At 36.6% G+C, this 18975-nt stretch overlaps 1 pseudogene across 1 annotated transcript; it reads right to left on the bottom strand.

Annotated features, from left to right (window-relative positions):
* Positions 1–5534: 5534 nt before the first annotated feature.
* Positions 5535–18657, bottom strand: LOC307165037 (sterile alpha motif domain-containing protein 9-like; annotated as a pseudogene). Its single transcript, XR_013824087.1, has 6 exons — positions 18564–18657; positions 18420–18486; positions 13048–13105; positions 12868–12909; positions 10021–12771; positions 5535–7251 (listed from the first exon to the last, which is right to left on the bottom strand). The product of XR_013824087.1 is annotated as a sterile alpha motif domain-containing protein 9-like (transcript).
* Positions 18658–18975: the final 318 nt, after the last annotated feature.

Raw genomic sequence — 18975 nt, forward strand, 5'->3', positions numbered from 1 at the left:
TAAAATTATTAACAGTATATAATAGGCCCTATGTCCGAACACTGCAATAATCAGTCATCAAAGAAAATTAAAACCAACTTTATTTCAAAAACAGTTTGTTTAAAGGTCCCATGACATGAAATTTTCACTTTCTGAGGTTTTTTAACATTAATATGAGTTCCCCTAGCCTGTATATGGTCCCCAAGTTTCTAGAAATTTCAATCGGTGTAAATCGAGCTTTTGCTATCTTTCTCTGCCTTTGAGAAAATGGAAGCTCAATCGCGCTGATCTTGAATCTCCTCCTTGTGACGTTATAAGGAGGAATGTTACCTCCCCTTTCTCTGCTTTGCCCGCCCAGAGAATATTTCCGCCCATGAGAAAATGCGATAGGAAGTAGGAACGCGCGCGCGCGATTTTAGTTTGGCTTTTGAGCGAGCGAAGCATAACAATTGCTCAATAATTGGATGTACAAATGAACACTGAAGGGTCAATACAGAGCTGGGCTTGCTGAACGTCTGAAACTAAAGTCTGGATCACTCTCTTTGGCTCAGCTACACACCTCTGACAAGTAAGTCAACTAATGATATATAAGTGTGTTGCTTTACTGTTTATGGTTACCTAGATTGTTACACGTAGAATGTGGCTGTAACATAGCTATGCAGCTATGCAGTTATGTGTGTGAATACACACACTGTAACGCGAGTGTTGTACACTTCTTTGTTATTTGGATAACCGTTTTCCTGTTGGTTATACGGCGCGCGCGATATCCGCATTTCAAGATCGCAGAGCTTGATGATGTAATTGTAATAAGATAAATTACAGATGTTACAGATCTCTCATGAAAAGGCAACAGTAGGTTCGCGTTAGCTACATGATAATAACTGTAAACCATCCGAATAAAGTATCATATCCAGACATAATATTTTAAACTAACCATTCGGAAACGTCCTGCTTGAGCCGCTGAGTTGCAACTTCTTCATCCGTTGCTTCTCCATCCGGATCAGATTCTGGGTCAAACTGAAATGCTTGAAAGACTTCGTGTCTTCGTGCCATTGCTATATCCAACGTAAACATGCACGCCACGGTACCGTTGCGCAAGATGGTCAAGGCCACACCCACCCTCCACCTTGCGCCGCCTTTCTCCTCCTTATTAGCATTTAAAGCTACAGACACCGAAACGGCCTGTCTGAAGGAAGCTCATTCTGGGACTGGCTTGTAGTGGCTATAATTCTGCACCGAGGCTGAATTTTTGGAAAGAGATTTCAGATACAGTACTAGGGACCACTAAGGCCTATATTAAAGCCTACAAAAAGTAGCATGTCATGGGACCTTTAACATGAGCATTGTTTTACAAATTAATTCACTAGTTCACACTTACAAATAAGTTAGATAGAATAAATGCGTATTTGGCGTGCTGTCTGAGGAGAGTGCTCCGGGCTCGGTATTCGGCCCGAACCCAGAGTACTCCCCCCGTATTCCTGGCTGTAAAGATTAAGCCAAGAGTGAGGAGTCGGGGTGGTGGAGGGATGCTGAAAAACTGTCAAGGAATATTAGGTGAGTTGACAGTGTGGATATATATATACTTCTTGTCATGCTGATTAGGGTAGACATAATTGTTTGATGACGAGTAGATTGGATTGCTTATTTGAACGTGCTCCTCCCGAACTTTGTTTATAAAACATCATTAAAAGAGGCACGGTAGCTTCTACATCGCAGGTGGCTTGGAAGACGTGGTTTATCCATTTTGCAACACGAACTGGAGTTAAGCAACCGTCATTTGAACTACAGAACTTAAAGATCTCCCTCTTTTCCTTTTCTTGCTGCATTAAAGATGAAACTGTTAAGCTTCTGTTTTCGCGCAGGCGCAGTTAGGGAAAAACACTGAGTTTAGGCCAATCGGTTCATAGCTCTGCTTCAACTGTGCGATATAGTCACGAGGAGAGACTAAAATTTTATAAATTTCAAAATTTCTAATGCCAGAAATCCATCCATCCAACCAATCATCAGATTGCTGGTTGGGAGAGGTTTATTGCATCTCGTTTCTCCCTGTACACTGCACGAACACTGCACGACAAACGACACACGACAAAGCTGAAAATCAGCCCGACCCTAAAAAGAGTCGCACGAGTCAGAATTCGGCTCAAAATCAGACGAAAATTGCACAGTGTATGCCCGCCTTAACTTGAACACACACGTCACTACGCAACAAATAACTGCGCGCTTGTTCATTTGCTTTGAAGCAATAGGAAGATTAAAAAAACATGATAATGTGGCGATACTTGTCTTGGTTAACTAACGGCAAAGAAAAAAGGAAAGACCCGCCAAGCAACGAAGGAAACCAAGAAAAGAAAATTATAAGTTTTAATACCAAGTGGCATACCAAGTGACAAGTGTAGGCCTATATATTTATATTGTGTTCTATCCACCTAAAATACATATTTGTTGAAAATGATGAGGATGAAAGAGGAAGGGAGGAGATGGCTGGATGACAGGATTTAGTTTGAATAAGATGATTAAATAATGATGATTGAACCATATTGAATAATATTGTATGAAATACAAATTTTATAATAAATGAATAAATATATAGCACTATTAGAAGTTCTGAATGGCCGGTAATTATTATTTATTTATTTTTTTGCCATATTGGCCAGTGGGTGAAAAAGTTCATTTCAAACCCTACAGTCTTTTAATAAATAGTATGGTAATATGACTTTCAGGTGACAATCAATTAAGAAACACAAAGTGGACCATTCGAATTTTAACTACATTTGTTTTAGCCTGGATCTAGTAGATTACTTTTTTTTTTTACTTACCCAAAACTGGTTGTAAGGAACAAATTTCTGTAAATATGATTTGAAATAATTCTGAAAAGCAATAAAAACATTTACTGGACTTGACATACAGGAGGAGTGCAGGAGTGCATTTATTAAATAACCTGATTAGAAACATTAAACAGATGTTATGACAAGCCACAGTGTAGCAGTTCGCTGGACGCACCACAGGATCAGCCCAAATAAAGAGAAACACCAGCAATGCCTTTTCGCTTTTGTGTATTTACTGCAAGCATAAAATGGGACGGTGTTACATTCATCTGTTCTGGATCGACAATCTCTCTTCAGAGTGCTTCGCACAAACTTCACATATTACAAGATGTATTTTCTTTACAGTATTTTAAATTGTTCCATTTAATAAAATGCATAACAACAAAGGCATATTTTTATGTAGAATTAATAAGATTTATGAATTCTGAAAATTAATAAAACATTAATGAAACTAAATTAATACAACAACTCATACATGCAAGCATAAAATGGGACAGTGTTAAATTCATCTGTTCTGGAGCAACATGTGCAAATATATCATTCAGTTATTTACATTGTCCCATATTTCTAATATGCAGGGGAATTACAACATCAAAGTAACAATTCACAGTTTCAGTTTCTTCTCCTTAATACACATAACATGCTTTAAGTCATGAACTACATTACCCAAAATGCACCGCCGATTACTGGCGCGCATTTCACTCTGTGCAGCAAAGATTAACCACTCGTGTCATCAAAACAGATTTATGTGAAACTCAGATTAACATTAACAAGCGTCCTCATACTTATGAAAATTAACATAGGACATTAACTGATAGGCCTACTTCGGATGTTATACTGCTCATAGAAATATGACGCAATCGCACGTTTAAAGCGATACAGTTTATATACTATATTAAACATGAATAACCATCTATTTAACACACAACAGGATCATCTTTCTCACAATAACCGGAAATACGTAATCGTTGTGGAAGCGGAGTTCCTGTCGTCAAGAAAAACATACCCGGGCAAGAGAAAATGGATCAGAGAGTCTTTACAACTTCGAAAAAAAAAATTAACTTGTCATGGTCCAGCTGTTGATGACTTTGTAAAATGGTGTGGTGATGCTTGTCTGCAGCTGAATCTAAAACTAAAGATATGACTATTGATTTCAGAACTGAAGCTCATTCCCAGTAGCCTATACGTCCATTAAAGGTGAGAAGGTGGAGTGTGTGGAAAGTTATACATGGACTATTATTGACAATAAACTGCGTTTTGGTGTGAATACCAAAAAGAAGTCTGTCAGTTTTATTCAATTTTTTTTGCACTCAAGGTTCTCTATTCTGCTCTCGCTAGACTACAAAAGATGAAAAACAATACAAATATGAATTTGTCCCTTGTGCAATCAGATTGTTAAATACTCAGAATGGTAAATTAGTATTTTAAATGTATATGTAGCCTACTGTTGTGTGTTCTTATTTATTTTGTTTTATATTGTGGTCTATATTTTATGTTTCTACTACGCTGCATACAAATTGCCCGCAAGGGATCTTAATAAAGTTGAACTTGAGCGTTAATGATTATTCTTTTTTATTATTATTATTCTTTTTTTTTTAAAGAAAAATACCATACAAAACTCTCGTAGGGGAAAGAAAATATATATGTGTATACAAATGTTGTCAATATACAAGAAAGTATTAACCAAGCAGAAAACAACAACAACAACAACAACAACAACAACAAAAAAACAAAGAGGGGGAGCTACTTCATAATACATAAATCAAAGGCAAAAAGGCTAAAGAAAATAAAATGAACATTTGGTGCGTCACACACACACGCAATGGCGCGTTAGTGAATGGTGACATGAGAAGGAGAAAAGATCGTCACAGGATCAATAACATCACGCCGGATAGCCTGAATCCATTTCCGTCGAACTTCATAATTAACAGGGAACTGAGGGAAGGAAGGAATGAATGAGGAATGGTTTATACCAAATCGGTAACACAAAAGAACACAACACATCTTTCTAGTCAAACTCATACATTACAGGGCAGTAGTGCAATTATAACATTCGATAAGCACAAAGACTAAACTCTGGGTAAACAATTACAATTTCCATACTCTGTCAAATTAATATTCCATCCTTCCCCACCTTAATGAAGTACGGATCATCTCTCAATATCATGCTCAATCTCTCTCTGCACCTGATTGAGAAGCAACTCATCTATTTAACAAAGTTTGATGAATTATACATTTTCCACACTATTACAACAGGAAAGGATATTTACTGCTTCTTAAGAAGCCTGAGGGATTAAAGACCTTGAATGGAGACAATTTCTTAACCTAGTTCATTCCAGCATTTACCGAGAATACTAACTTGCACAAAGGCAGAATGAGGCTAAATATAATTATTTATCGAACATAAAGTTATAAAACAAGCCATTCAAATAAAGTAAATGAAATATAAAGAATATAAATGAGTAAAATATGTATATATCAAGATAAAAATGTTAATAAATCCTAGAAATACACACAATATTAATGAAGTAACACAGGTGTTTTCTCTGGAAGTCGTTGCATTACTGGCATTGGCCAGACTCTCAGTAACCTCTCACATAACACAATACCATTGCTTTTCTGAAATTCATATTCAGAAAATCAACAAATAAATTCCAAAAACATTCTAGATTAATTATTAAAAGATGATTGAAGAATGAAAGTGTGTAAGATAATCAAGCAAGCTACTGTAAATAATGTCTAGGAACAACTGCAGGGCTTTGGTGAGTTTTCTCATTCATTTTGGTCAGATCCATTAGATCAGGATTGTGAACCTTCTATGTGAAGTCTATGTCAAGTGCAACTGGTCCATTCATTGAGAATCCGATGAAGAATGTCACTCTTGTGCCATATTCTTTATTTAACTGGCTTCTGAACATTGGATCAACCATAACATTCACATCTTAGACCCAGATCAAATTGTTGCGAATTTCGCCAGAAACTCTGCGAAGCTTCTTACGGTCTCTCACTTGCTTCCAAATTCTTTCACTATTCCATTGAGTTGAGATGTTCTGCCCTGATCCTAACCAGCTGTTAATATCCCTGTGGGAAATCAGGCCACCATAACCTTTTTCCCTCCCTGGTAAAAATGAACCGCTGCTCTCTTTCCATTAGACACAGGGTTCAGCTCTTTTGTGTATGACTTCTTAATTTGTGACACAAATGTTGGTAATTCACTGTTCTCCTCTTGCCATAACATCAAAACTGTGATGTAGCGCAATGGCAAAGTCTCAACGGCATGAGTGATTGTTTCAAAGAGTAATTCACAAAGGTCTTGGTAGGGTGTGATGCACCGAGATTCATGGTTGATGTTAGAAAGAATTACATTGGCATATATAAAGTTGACAGTGTCCATTGTGTTTCTGTCCTCTTTCTTGAGATTCAGAATGAATTGATACTGCTGGATGATCTCTTCCAGAGTTGACACAGAGTCTTTCTTACTCAAATATTCTAGAAGTCCTGTATAGGAATCACCCTTGTTTCTCTCCAGACATTCACGTGTCTGCTCAATTTTAACCATTTGGTTAATGTGCTCATTCTTGACCAGCTCACTCCAATTTATTTTACAAAAGAGGTCAATGTACTGTTGAAAGTACCTGGAAACCTTGGGCTTTGTCAGTTCTTTTTGTTTGTCTTCCTCTGCGAAAAAAGGAACTAAGTTGACAAAAAAAATGGTGAAAAAATCAAAATGCTGCTTCATTGTGTCTTTTAGTTGAAGAAGAAAGCACTTATGCTTTTGCAATACATCCCAATATTGCTTGAGTTCAGGGTTCTCTCTCAACAAATCCTCAATGGTAATTTTACCCAACAACACTTGAGTAAGGCAATTGCTGGGAGTGAAATCTGAGTTTACTGTTGTTCTTTGCAGTATTTGTATGACGGTAGCTGAAGTCTGAAGTTCACCGAGATGGCCAGCGGTGTTGTAATAATCCTTTTGTCTTTGCAGTTGAGATGCGGCCTCTTTGTCTGCAGTTTGTTGTGTTTCTTTGCAAGCTTCTGCTGCAGACTCAGCCAATGTAAGATACCTATCAAGATTGTCTGGCTTGATGGGATCATCACCATCTTCATCAAAAGCATGCTTGAGCTCAGACAGAAGTACCTGTGATGCTGTATCACATATGTAGGAGTCCTCCCTTGAGTGATCTTTGGCCTTCTTTGCCCAGTACTTGGCCTCTTTAAAGTCTTGTTTTTTGATGTAATAGTACCTGGCGAGGAGCTGGAATATTACTGCATCCTCTCTGAGGCACTTTGCTGCATTGAGGAGAACAGCCTCTTCATTCCCTGGAGTCTCTTTCATTATATGTTGGATAAGAGGCGAAAAAACAAAGTCTTCATCCTTGGCGGAATATTGCCTCTTCACCAACACATTGTGGACATCCTGCATTAATTTTTGTTTCCCCAGAGCGTACTCATACACTGTAAAAAAAAATCCTAATTTTACAGAAAATAACTGTGATTTTTTTACGATCATTTTCTTTAATTTTAAATTGTACTCAAAACACTGTAAAATTACAAATAATATCTGTAAAATAAAAATTCAGCTGTTATTTTAGGTATTGTGACATTAATGACAAATTACAGTAAATCACACTTTTTATACAGAAAATTGATTGTATTTTTCATATAGTATTTTTTCTGTTTTCTTAAATTACATAAAAATGTATGTAAAATTACAAATATAATCTGTAATTTAACAGAAAGAAAACAGTTAAATGATAAAATGGTCAAATGACTGTCAGCTCCCCAAAAAACTGTAAAACATCCTAAATTAAATAAACTGAAAAACACTGTTATTTTACAGGTATTTCCTGAATAATCACGATCATATACCTTCATTGTAAAAAAAATCGTAAAAAAAGGGTCAAATGACTGGCAGCTGCGGCTGCCAAACAAAAACCTTAAAATTAAAGTCAAATATGGTAATTTAAATAAACCGAAAAAACACTGTTATTTCACAGGTATTTCCTGCATTATTATGATCAAACACTTTCATTGTAAAAAAATCGTAAAAAAAGGGTCAAATGACTGGCAGCTGCGGCTGCCAAACAAAAACCTTAAAATTAAAGTAAAATATGCTAATTTAAACAAAGTGTAAAAAACTTTAAAATAAATTTGATGTCACCATGATTGAGATTAGTGTCTGCTTTAGTTGGGCTCATGACTTCAATTTTTAACTTACGTTTTTCTCTGGCTGCTTTAACTGTGAATTTGATGCACATTTGCTATAGCAATAAATGCTGGAGAAAATTTCAGATAATTTTGGTCATTCTTTGATGATGTCATCATATGATGGATTGATTCTCTGATATGACTGTCAAAAATATGAAGATATTAGCTTAAATTACATGGAATTTAGCTTTATATTAAGTCTTTAATGTCAAAATTTCTCACATGCATATACTTTTTTACAATAGTAATAATTTAGGAAATAGCTGTAAAATAACAGTGTTTTTCTGTAAAACATTTAAGGAAAATTTCTGTAAAAGTTTTTTGCACTTCTAAAATAGGATATTTTACTTTATTTTTACGGTTTTTGTTTGACAGCCGCAGCTGACAGCTTTAAAATAAATTTGATATCACCATGATTGAGATCAGTGTCTGCTTTAGTTAGGCTCATGACCCGTGAGTTTTTAACTTTAGTTTTCTCTGGCTGCTTTAACTGTGTATTTAATACACATTTGTTATAGCAATAAATGCAGGAGAAATATCAGATGATCTTGGTCATTCATCAGTGATGTTACAGTCATCGTGATGATCTGATTCACTGATATGACAGCCAAATCTCTGAATATATTAGTTTAGATTACATAATATGAAGATGGAATTTAGCTTTATACAAAGTCTATAATGTCATAATTTCTCACATGATCCTTGGCAACAATATTGTAATATTCTGAAATTTAAAAATATATATATTATATGGAAAAAGTTTTGAGCTGGTTAATTTTTTTTTTTTTTGTAGTATAGACATCAAGAATCAACATATGAATCTCAACAATGGTGACAACCAACAAAGCCTTTTTGTGACTTTATAGTAGTTCAGATTTCTTTTCGTTGTCACCATTGTTGTGATTCATACGCTGATTATTGATGTCTGAGTGAGTCTATGTGATCCTGTCAAAACATTTTCTGTATAATGACTACATAAAATCTGAGTATCAAAGCACTGCATGATCTTCTATAGCAGTTTATCATGCAAAATGAACAACTAATATTTAATTACTTAATCAGAATTACACTTCAGATGGTATCAATGAAGCAGGACACTACATGATAACTATTATCACTAAAAAGAGACCAACATCATCTGATCTGAGTTTCTCTTGGATTCCTACCATAACATGCATCAAAGACACACAGTTAAAGCAACCAGAGAAAAACTTAAGCTAAACACTAAAAGGTCAAGAGCCCAACTAAAACAAACACTAATCTCCATCATGGTGACATCAAACTTTATTCTTTTCAATAAAGCTTCAACTTCTAAACCTCTGTTAATTCTCAATAAGAATGTTAGTATGAAAGAAATAAAGTCTGGATTGTAATAAGTGAAGATGCTGAGATCTGATAGTGTTTAATGTTCTGTTTGGGTTTAAAGTGTTTCTGTATGGTGTGTTTCGTGTGTCACCATTGTGTTGAAGAGTAGAGCCTGAGCTTCAGTCCAGGATGAGCAGAGAAACACTGTAGAAATGCTGCATGTTGCTTTATTTAACAGACAGTAACTGTGTAGTTGTTGATGCAGTGACGTATAGTCACAACAAATCATGCATATAATTAACTGCATGTTTTTCAGTAAAAAATCAGAAAAAATGTGAATTAACTGTGTTTTAACTGTGTGTTTCTGTTAAAAAAGATTAATGAAGATTTCTGTAAAAGTATTTTGCACTTATTTAAATTAGGATATTTTACATTAATTTTACGGTTTTTGTATGGTAGCCATTGCTGACAGTCTTTTGACTGTTTTTTATGGGATTTTTTTTACAATGAAGGTGTTTGATCGTTATAATTCAGGAAATAGCTGTAAAATAACACTGTTTTTCCGTAAAACATTTAAGGAAAATTTCTGTAAAAGTTTTTTGCACTTAATTTAAATTAGGATATTTTACTTTATTTTTACGGTTTTTGTTTGGCAGCCGTAGCTGACAGTCAATGACCGTTTTTTTACGATTTTATTTTTTACAGTGTAAAATAAGTCTGTTGTGAGCAGAAGGTTAGTGATTTCTGCCTTTGACACTCCATGAGAAGTTGACAGCTCTTCCAAACAGTGTTGAGCTATACTTGAGTTAATCACCATCATGCCTTCAAAGGACACTTTGGAATCAACTGTGCATCTTTTCAAAAGAGAGGAAAACTTCCCAAATGCATCTTCAACCTTATAGGATTCAGCTTTTGTTTGCAGACCAAGGAACTCTTCACATGAAGAGACAGCAAGCAATGCATTCTTGCAGTAGACATGCAGGAGGACAAGAACAGCAAAAAGTTGAGCATGTTTGTCTTGGAAGTTGAAGTCCTTCAGAGTATTTTTTACAACGCCCAGAATATACTTCGATGAAAAGTTGTTTAGCATCATGGACAAATAAAATGTTTCAGTGTTTGTGTTGGTCTTCTTAAACTCCTCCATCTTTTCCCCAAATAGTTCCAGTTCCTTCTCAGATAAATAGCTTGGAATGCAAACTGCATTGCCAGTTCCTTCAAACTGTTCACAGGATTCAACTCTCATGCAGCTGACTATAATGACTTGTGGAGATTTTGAAACTAAATTCTGGTTCCAACATTCCTCCTCAATTTGATGTTGGAGTGTTAGTATATTGCGAATGTCTTGGAATTCGTTGATCATGAGCAAAACGGGAAGTCGTGTAGGTTTCTCTTTTGTCTCATATGTTAGTAGCTGCACAACCTGTTCAGCTACGGTAGAATAATCATGTGTTGTGTCCTTCAGCACGGCACAACGGTATTCATCCTTCAGTGTCCATAAGACATGCATGGCTAACGTAGTGCCACCCCAGCCTGGAGGATGGTAGATGTTGAAAAACTCACAAGCTCTCTTCTGATTCAGTATGTTTGGAATAATAGTTTTGACTATGTAGTCTAATTTGTCACGTTTGATGACTGACAATGTCCCAGGCTGTTCTGAGAAGAAGAAGTTCCACCAAGACACCTTTCCTCCCTTATAAAAGTTCTCCTCATGTAGCTGTTTGTCTTCATTTCCTCCTTCACACTGGTTCACACAAAGAACACTCAGCGTTTCTAGGGATTGCTCAGTTTTCTTTGATAGCACAACATTACTGCCACCACCACAAGGCAGAAACCGGCTTGATTTGCGATTCTCTGACCACAGACTGAGGATGGTGCCATTGACCTCAGCAAAACTTAGCTCATAAATGCATCTTGAGATGTCAATATTATATCGGCCCTTAATGAGTTCCTTCCAGTAGGTGTATGATGTTTCATTGTCACTGATGCATAAGATTTGTTTTTGTCCCTTAAGCTCCTGTACAAACATATTGAAGGTTTCAAGCAAAGGGTCTTTGGTGTCGCTCACCTGACTTAACAGCAAGAATATGACAAGAAGTTTCTTGTGTGGCTGCACATTTTGGCACATGAAAGAAACAACATCACGCACTGAGAATCCTTTCTCAGTCAACCAGTGATCAGCATCAGAGGGGTTTTCCTCATTAATACGTCCATTACGGAAAACACACCTTATGAATGCTGGTAAATGAACACTGAACATCTTATTCAAGCCGTTCTCAGTGGATTGTGGATCAAAATCCAGAACAGCTACTAGATTCTTCATGTGAAGAAGGAAATCCAGGTTTTCCAGCTGATCAGGATGAGACTTGTTAGCCACCACAATGTATGATGCAAAGTATGACCTGTCCATAGAATGGGTCCCTCCAGTTATCATCTCACACAATTCAGAGCCGTGCGCACAGTTTTTCACTACAGAGAGATGCTTTTCTTCAGCGTCCTTCCTCAACTGGCTCTTGTGTGGCATGTCTGCAATATATTGCTCATACTCCTTTGAGGAATTAGCTGTAATAAGATTCCTGCTGCTGCTGCCGTCTCTTATAAAAAAAGACTCATCGTTTTTCCTCTCCTTCTTAGTCTTCTTCTTCCCTTCAGCTGTGGGCTCTTGCTTCTCGTCTTCATTTTTGTCTATATCATATGTGCTAAAGGCAAAGTCTTGACAGTATTTGAAAGACGGCTCTATGTCTACCTCAATTACATATTTTCCTGCAGATGTCATGTCAGCTTTGAGAACTTCAACAAATCGAGGGGGTTTAATGCAGCTTTTTGCTATTTCGACTTGCCTTTCCAATTTGAAATGTCTTTTAATTGCATGTTTCCGTTGATCATCAAATTCATCGCTTTTCTGCATGCTGACACCCAGAATTTGTCCATGTGGTTTGTCTGCCACTCCAAAATGAATGGTGCCATTTGTGCGGCTGTTCAAACAAGCAGCGGCGAATCGAATCACCTCAGATGTGTATTTTTTTATTCTGTACTTTTCTTCTTTTGTGTTGATGAAGGCTTTGAATTCATGGCATGGTTGTATGAGGTCTATAGGACCGGTTTCAGTTACATCTAGATTGCTGTTTTCTATGTACCTGTGAGCAGCATTAAATCTATTAAAAGGATAAGGCTTCAAGTTACGAGTCATCACGTCATTCTGCTGCTGAATCGTTTGTTTCTGAAGATCTTTGTGTTGAAAAATCGATACTTTTGCATTATCTGATAGGTTTTGCATTAAGAGATAAGCCTGCTTTAATTGGAGAAGAGCATCTCCATTAATTTTCTCATTATACAAAATCTCTGCATCTTTTTCGTCCACTTTTATCTCCAGCATCCATTGTCTCACATGATCTCTACTCCAGTCACTGATGTCCACTGGACGTTTAGATGAAACCGCTGTCTTGCCTTCATTTTTCTGCAAGAAAATCAGCATCTAAAGTAATGTGGCATTGATCCTAGATGCTTGGTTCTTAGTGCAACAAATATTTATTATCTTATGGGTGCCACTTACCTCAGAATGTCTTGATTTTCCATAATAGAACCAGAAACTCTTCTGAAAAAGGGGGGGGGGGGGGAGGGGGGGCATAAAAACATGGTTTTGTGTAACATAAATTATGATTCTTGTATTTTCATTAATAATAATAATAATAATAATTATAATAATAATTAAAACCATTAATGATTGACTTACTGCAGAGTTCAGACAGTAACAGAATTCATGTGTTATGCGTTTTGTAACTGAGTGCCATCTGGAGTTTCATACAGGAAAAAAGAAATTAGAGAACCGTTCCAGAAGACTTTTAAATTAGTTTAAATTTATTATTATTTAAACTAAACAAGGGAGAAGAAAGAAGGCAGGTAATATACACACATTTAACACATAAATGGTGAATTGAAATTGTGCCAGTTCGACTCATATATTCTAACATTTACAGCAATAGAGACTGTTTTAACCCTTTGTCTAAAGTTCTGTCTCATTACAAGAAAAATATAAATGAAGCTTATTTACCCATGTCTACTTATTATATATTGCAGTCGAATTACTTGAGGCATAGAGGAAATATATTTAAGGAGGAAAAAGAAAATAAATATTTATGATATTACTCAACATATAGGTAAATTAATTAGGTAAAGGTCAGTTTAAAAGCTATTCAATCTATTGTGGTCAATTCTGGCAACAATCTAAAAGTCTACAAATCAGGAGCCATCTTCACAAAACATTTTATCTTACCACTAAGAGTTCTCCTAAATAGCATTAAAGGTTCTTAGGTAAGAGTTTCCTCTTAAAACCTACCCAGATAGCAACATTGTTTCGGCCCGGATCCGGCCCACATCTGGCACTTGTGGAATACGGATCTGGCCCACATGCAGCGTGGAATGACGGCCCTTGTGTGGCCCACTCCTGTTTGCCAGATCTGGGCCAGAAGCAGGCCATAGCAATGCCACATGTCAGCCAAGAGCAAAGAAATAAACCAGAACTGGACCTTATCTGAGCCACAAAGTCTGTGTATATTAAATATGGAGTCATCTCAGCCTTAATAAGTAAACAAGCAGAATCACTGAAGGAAAGAAGAGAACAGAAAAAGAGACGAGCAGAAACACAAGAACTACAACTGACTTCAGACACAGTCTTAGATGAAATCCACTGAAGAGAAAAGAAGACATTAAATCTGTGAAGATCTCAGCAGAGGAGGATTAAACAACTCCACAAACAGCATTACCAGCTTCACTTATTACTAACCAGACTGACTTTATTTCTGTCAGACGTCTACAGAAGTTTTTATTGAGATTTAACAGAGGTTTAACTCTGTTTCATTTAAAGTCACCATAAGCGTGATTAGTGTTTCCATTAGTTGGGCTCTTAACTCTTTGTATAACTTATGTCTTTTTTGGCTGCTGTGACAGTGTGTTTGTCAAACACATTTGCAGCAGCAAAGAAAAGTGAAATGAGTTCAGGTGATGATGGTTACCTGTTGATGATTTTATATTCATCATGAAATAACCTTTTTCACTGATGTTTTTGGAATCTAACAATTGTGTTGATCCTTTAATATTGTCACAACACAAACCCTGTGTTACTGCAGAATGAGATCCAGCAATATTATAACAACAAGTTAGAAGACTTTATCAAACATGAGCATGAAAAAGTCAGTTTAACACGACACACACAGACATCAACAATCAGCGTATGAATCTCAACAATGGTGATCAAAAGTACTTTGCTGCAGTGCATGCTGGGTACCAGCATAGTGCAAAATTCCCAGCATGCATTGCAACATGAATAAATTATGCAGCTGAATTGTCCTATAATTTTGTTTGATTCTAAATATTTGCTTTTATCTTTTGCTGTTGTTTTTGTTGTGAATTAGTATCTTTTCAGTGATGTTCTGAATTAATCTGTTTATCTAAATATTTGTGATTGTCACCATTGTTGAGATTCATACGCTGATTGTTGATATCTGTGTGTGTGCAGCATAAGCTAATCTTTTGATTTCATGTTTGTTAAAAGCTTTAAACTGATTGTTATAATATTGCTAGATCTCCTGCTGCAGTAACACAGGGTTTGTGATGTGAAAATATTAATGGACCAACACAATTGTTAGATTCCAAATACATCAGTGAATCAGTCTATTTCATGATGATTATAAAACCATCAACAGGTAACCATCATCACCTGAACTCATTTCACTTTAGCTTTCTATGCTGCTGCAAATGTGTTTGACAAACACACTGTCACAGCAGCCAAAAAAGACATAAGTTATACAAAGAGTTAAGAGCCCAACTAATGGAAACACTAATCACGCTTATGGTGACTTTAAATGAACCACATTAGAGTTAAACCTCTGTTAAATCTCAATAAAAACTTCTGTAGACGCCCGACAGAAATAAAGTCAGTCTGGTTAGTAATAAGTGAAGCTGGTAATGCTGTTTGTGGAGTTGTTTAATCCTCCTCTGCTGAGATCTTCACAGATTTAATGTCTTCTTTTCTCTTCAGTTGATTTCATCTAAGGCTGTGGCTGAAGTCAGTTGTAGTTCTTGTGTTTCTGCTCTTCTCTTTTTCTGTTATCTTCTTTCCTTCAGTGATTCTGCTTGTTAACAGGCTTATTAAGGCTGAGATGACTCCATATTTAATATACACAGACTTTGTGGCTCAGATAAGGTCCAGTTCTGGTATATTTCTTTTTCTCTTGGCTGACATGTGGCATTGCTATGGCCTGCTTCTGGCCCAGATCTGGCAAACAGTAGTGGGCCACACAAGGGCCGTCATTCCACGCTGCATGTGGGCCAGATCCGTATTCCACAAGTGCCAGATGTGGGCCGGATCCGGGCCGAAACAATGTTGCTATCTGGGTATTCACAAAGCTGCTGAGACCAACTTTTACTAAGAAATAGAGAAAAGTCTTAAGCTAAGAGTAATGGCGGGTTGACCTCATTGCTATGGATGATGTCATGACACTTTACTAACTATGACCACAGTGATTGGCTGATGGGGGAAGGGTCTCTGTCAGTGATTTAATCATAGAAATATTGTAGAACAAGGTATAATGTTGCCATATTCAAATAAAGGTTTTAAAAAGGCTAAAGCTGTGTCCGAAAGCTGTGGCCATCTTTGATTTTTAATTGGAATGAACGCAAGGCTGTGAGGGACAGACATGCATCTCTTCAATAGGCTGTACTGTTATTTAATGTGTTTTTGGATTGTTCTGCTCACGAAACACTGGAAAAATATATTTCCAAGAAATTTCAGTTGACAAAAAACTCCCGACAATATAAGCTGTGGAAAATTGTAAGTAAATCTACGAGCTTTTTACAGCGGATGCCATTGGAAACACAGCAAGTCTATCCCTCACAGCCTCACTTTCATACCTGTCATGGCGCTGCTCTGCATAAGGTCTGTTACAGTAAGCATGATAAACATGAAACCACAAAGCTGGCACGGAGGTATATATAATTACAAAATAAATTATGATTGTTATTGTTATTAATATTATTTTATAAAGTAAGTAACGTGCTCTCTGACGCACAGTGTATACGCTTGCATCCGAATTCACTCACTTCATTTCGTTCACTCCTTGCAGATATAGTGCACTCAAATGCCATACATACACTATATAGGGATTAGTGAATGAGTGAACGAGTGAGCGGTTTCGTTCACAGCTTAAGTTTCACTAATTAAACAAGTATATGTTCAGCTAATTTTCAGCTTCTAACATGTCTGCATCTCAAGAGATTGCAGAATTCAAGCAACAAATGTTGTTTTTAAAAACAAAGTTCGGGAAGAGCACGTTCAAACGGTCTATCAGGGCCCGTATCCCTAAAGATTCTGAGAATCCTCTCAGAGAGCTCCTAACTTAACCTAAAAATTCCTTGCCAGGAGTTTTAGCTTAGAAGTGATTCCAGAACATTTTCAGTGAACTCTGAGCAAGGAATGCACGGAAAATCCTATCTTAGTGAGGAGGTGTGGTTGACCCCGTTGCTAGGTATGAGTCATCATTTCAAAAGCCGTGATTGGTTGATCCTACAAGTTTGATGAAAATGAACTTTTGGTGATAATGAGCAAAGGATGTACCCTCAAATCAATAAACATAATTATACACTCTAATCTTATGCAGACTGTAATTGTAAATAATATTTCACATTCAAGAAAATATCTGGAAAATGAATAGTAAGCTGTAGGGGTTATAGCCTAACATTAGAATCTAAAATATGTGAAAACTTAAGCTCATTACACCCTGTTCAAATAATGATTTGTGTCTTATTTGCTCATATTAATATCCTAGCTGGCATATTTTGTACTTTCACTCCCATATGGACCCCATTGAAAACAAGATGGCCTATCTCAAGGGGCTGTCCTCAATGAAGTAGAAATTGCAACGTTACAACTCAGTGTGGTCTTAACGAGGGTAACACGGCTCAGCTTTTATCAATGTCTGTGATTGCTGGCTGGTCTATTTATGAAGGCTTGTTAACAAATATCCTACAAACACAGAAAATGGAGAAAAAAAGGAACTCCTAAGCCACTAAAAGTCCTCTTCCCTGCTCTTAGCAGATCTCGCCTTAGGAGCCCTTTTAAGTGCTAGGGATCTTGAGGAATAGCTTTTATATTAACTGGGATTTTCGTGTCACTTTTAAGGGAAATTCTAAGAAAACGTCATGACTCTGAGAATTTTCTTAGAATTTGGCCGCTAGGAGACACTTTTTGCACAAAAATTCTTTAGGGATACGGGCCCTGGTGTTGTGCCGAATTTGACCCCCTGCCAAATTATTACCCCCCCTCGTTGAAGTCAGTACCTGATTGTCTAATCCTAACCCTACTCCTAATCCTAACCCCTCCCCCACAACTAATCCTTAACCTACCAATGCAAGGGGGGTAATCATTTGGCGGGGGTCAACATTCGGCACAACACTGGATCTCGAACTCAAGTCACTCAAGCTGCCCACAAGGCTATAAGTGCAGACAATGATACATTATTTTCAACATGTCCGCAATGTTTTATTCTCTATCATTCAATGTACAATAAATGAACCTTTGTGTGATATCATCATCATAGATTGAAATCTATAAATATAAATATTTATTGCATTTATGAAGAAAAGGTTCAGCTCTATCGCCTATTAACTCAATGATGTTCTGTCTGTTTGGGTGGATTGCTGAGGCGGAGACTAATATTTCACAGATTTGAGAGCTGGTTTTAGTGCTACAACGCTTTGTGAAATACTCCTAGAGCAAAAATTTAGAAGTCTTAAAATTAGGTCTGACACGCCCATTAGTTTTAAGGAGTTTCTCCTAAATATGCAAGCTATAAGAGCTACTTTTAGCTTTAGGATATTTTGTGAATACGGCCTGAGTTTTTGTAAGCCTTCCTGGTGTTGTTTTAGTCTGATTAAAATAACAGTCAAGCCACATGCAAGCAAATTTAACTAAACATCAAAAACTAAAATATGCTAATTATTGTACACTTATGTTACATGTAATGTTGCTTTACAATGTAGTAAAATTATCTAACAAATGGTTAATAAAAAGCTACTTCAGAAAGTTTTTTAAATCAGCCATTTTCTTACCCTTTCCTCTGCTGTAAAATGCGTGCACTTTGTAATCTTTGATCAATGGTCTCTTTGTTGTACTCCGCTTTGGATAAAACGAATACTAAATGAATACAAGTAAACATTATAAATGAAAGCTGAAAGAGTAGCTGTTATATTTACCCCATGTGAATTCCTTGTTGGAAGATTGAAGTACGATCTTTGTTTCCTTCTTCACCTCCTTTATATGGGAGGGGTGGGAGTGAAAAAGAGAATTCTTCCCAGAAAGTTGCCAGATGTTTTCCATTATCACACATTTTTCATCATTATTGGTGTGGGCCGAAATTGTAGATTTATCTTCACAAACTTTACCAATGTTGTTATTTTAACTTGAATAAATGGTGAACTAATAGAGAAAGGTTTCTGCAAAGAGGTAAATAAATTAAGTAAATCAAGTTCCCCATATTATATTCAGGGTTTGTGTGTGTGTTTGTGTGTGTGTGTGTGTGTGTGTGTGTGTGTGTGTGTGTGTGTATTTCTTAGAACTGCTAGACGTACTTACTACGTACTTGGGTGTAACTGAAAAATTCTAAAA

Source organism: Squalius cephalus (assembly GCF_949319135.1).
Source record: "Squalius cephalus genome assembly, chromosome: 1".
Taxonomy (NCBI): Eukaryota; Metazoa; Chordata; class Actinopteri; order Cypriniformes; family Leuciscidae; genus Squalius; species Squalius cephalus.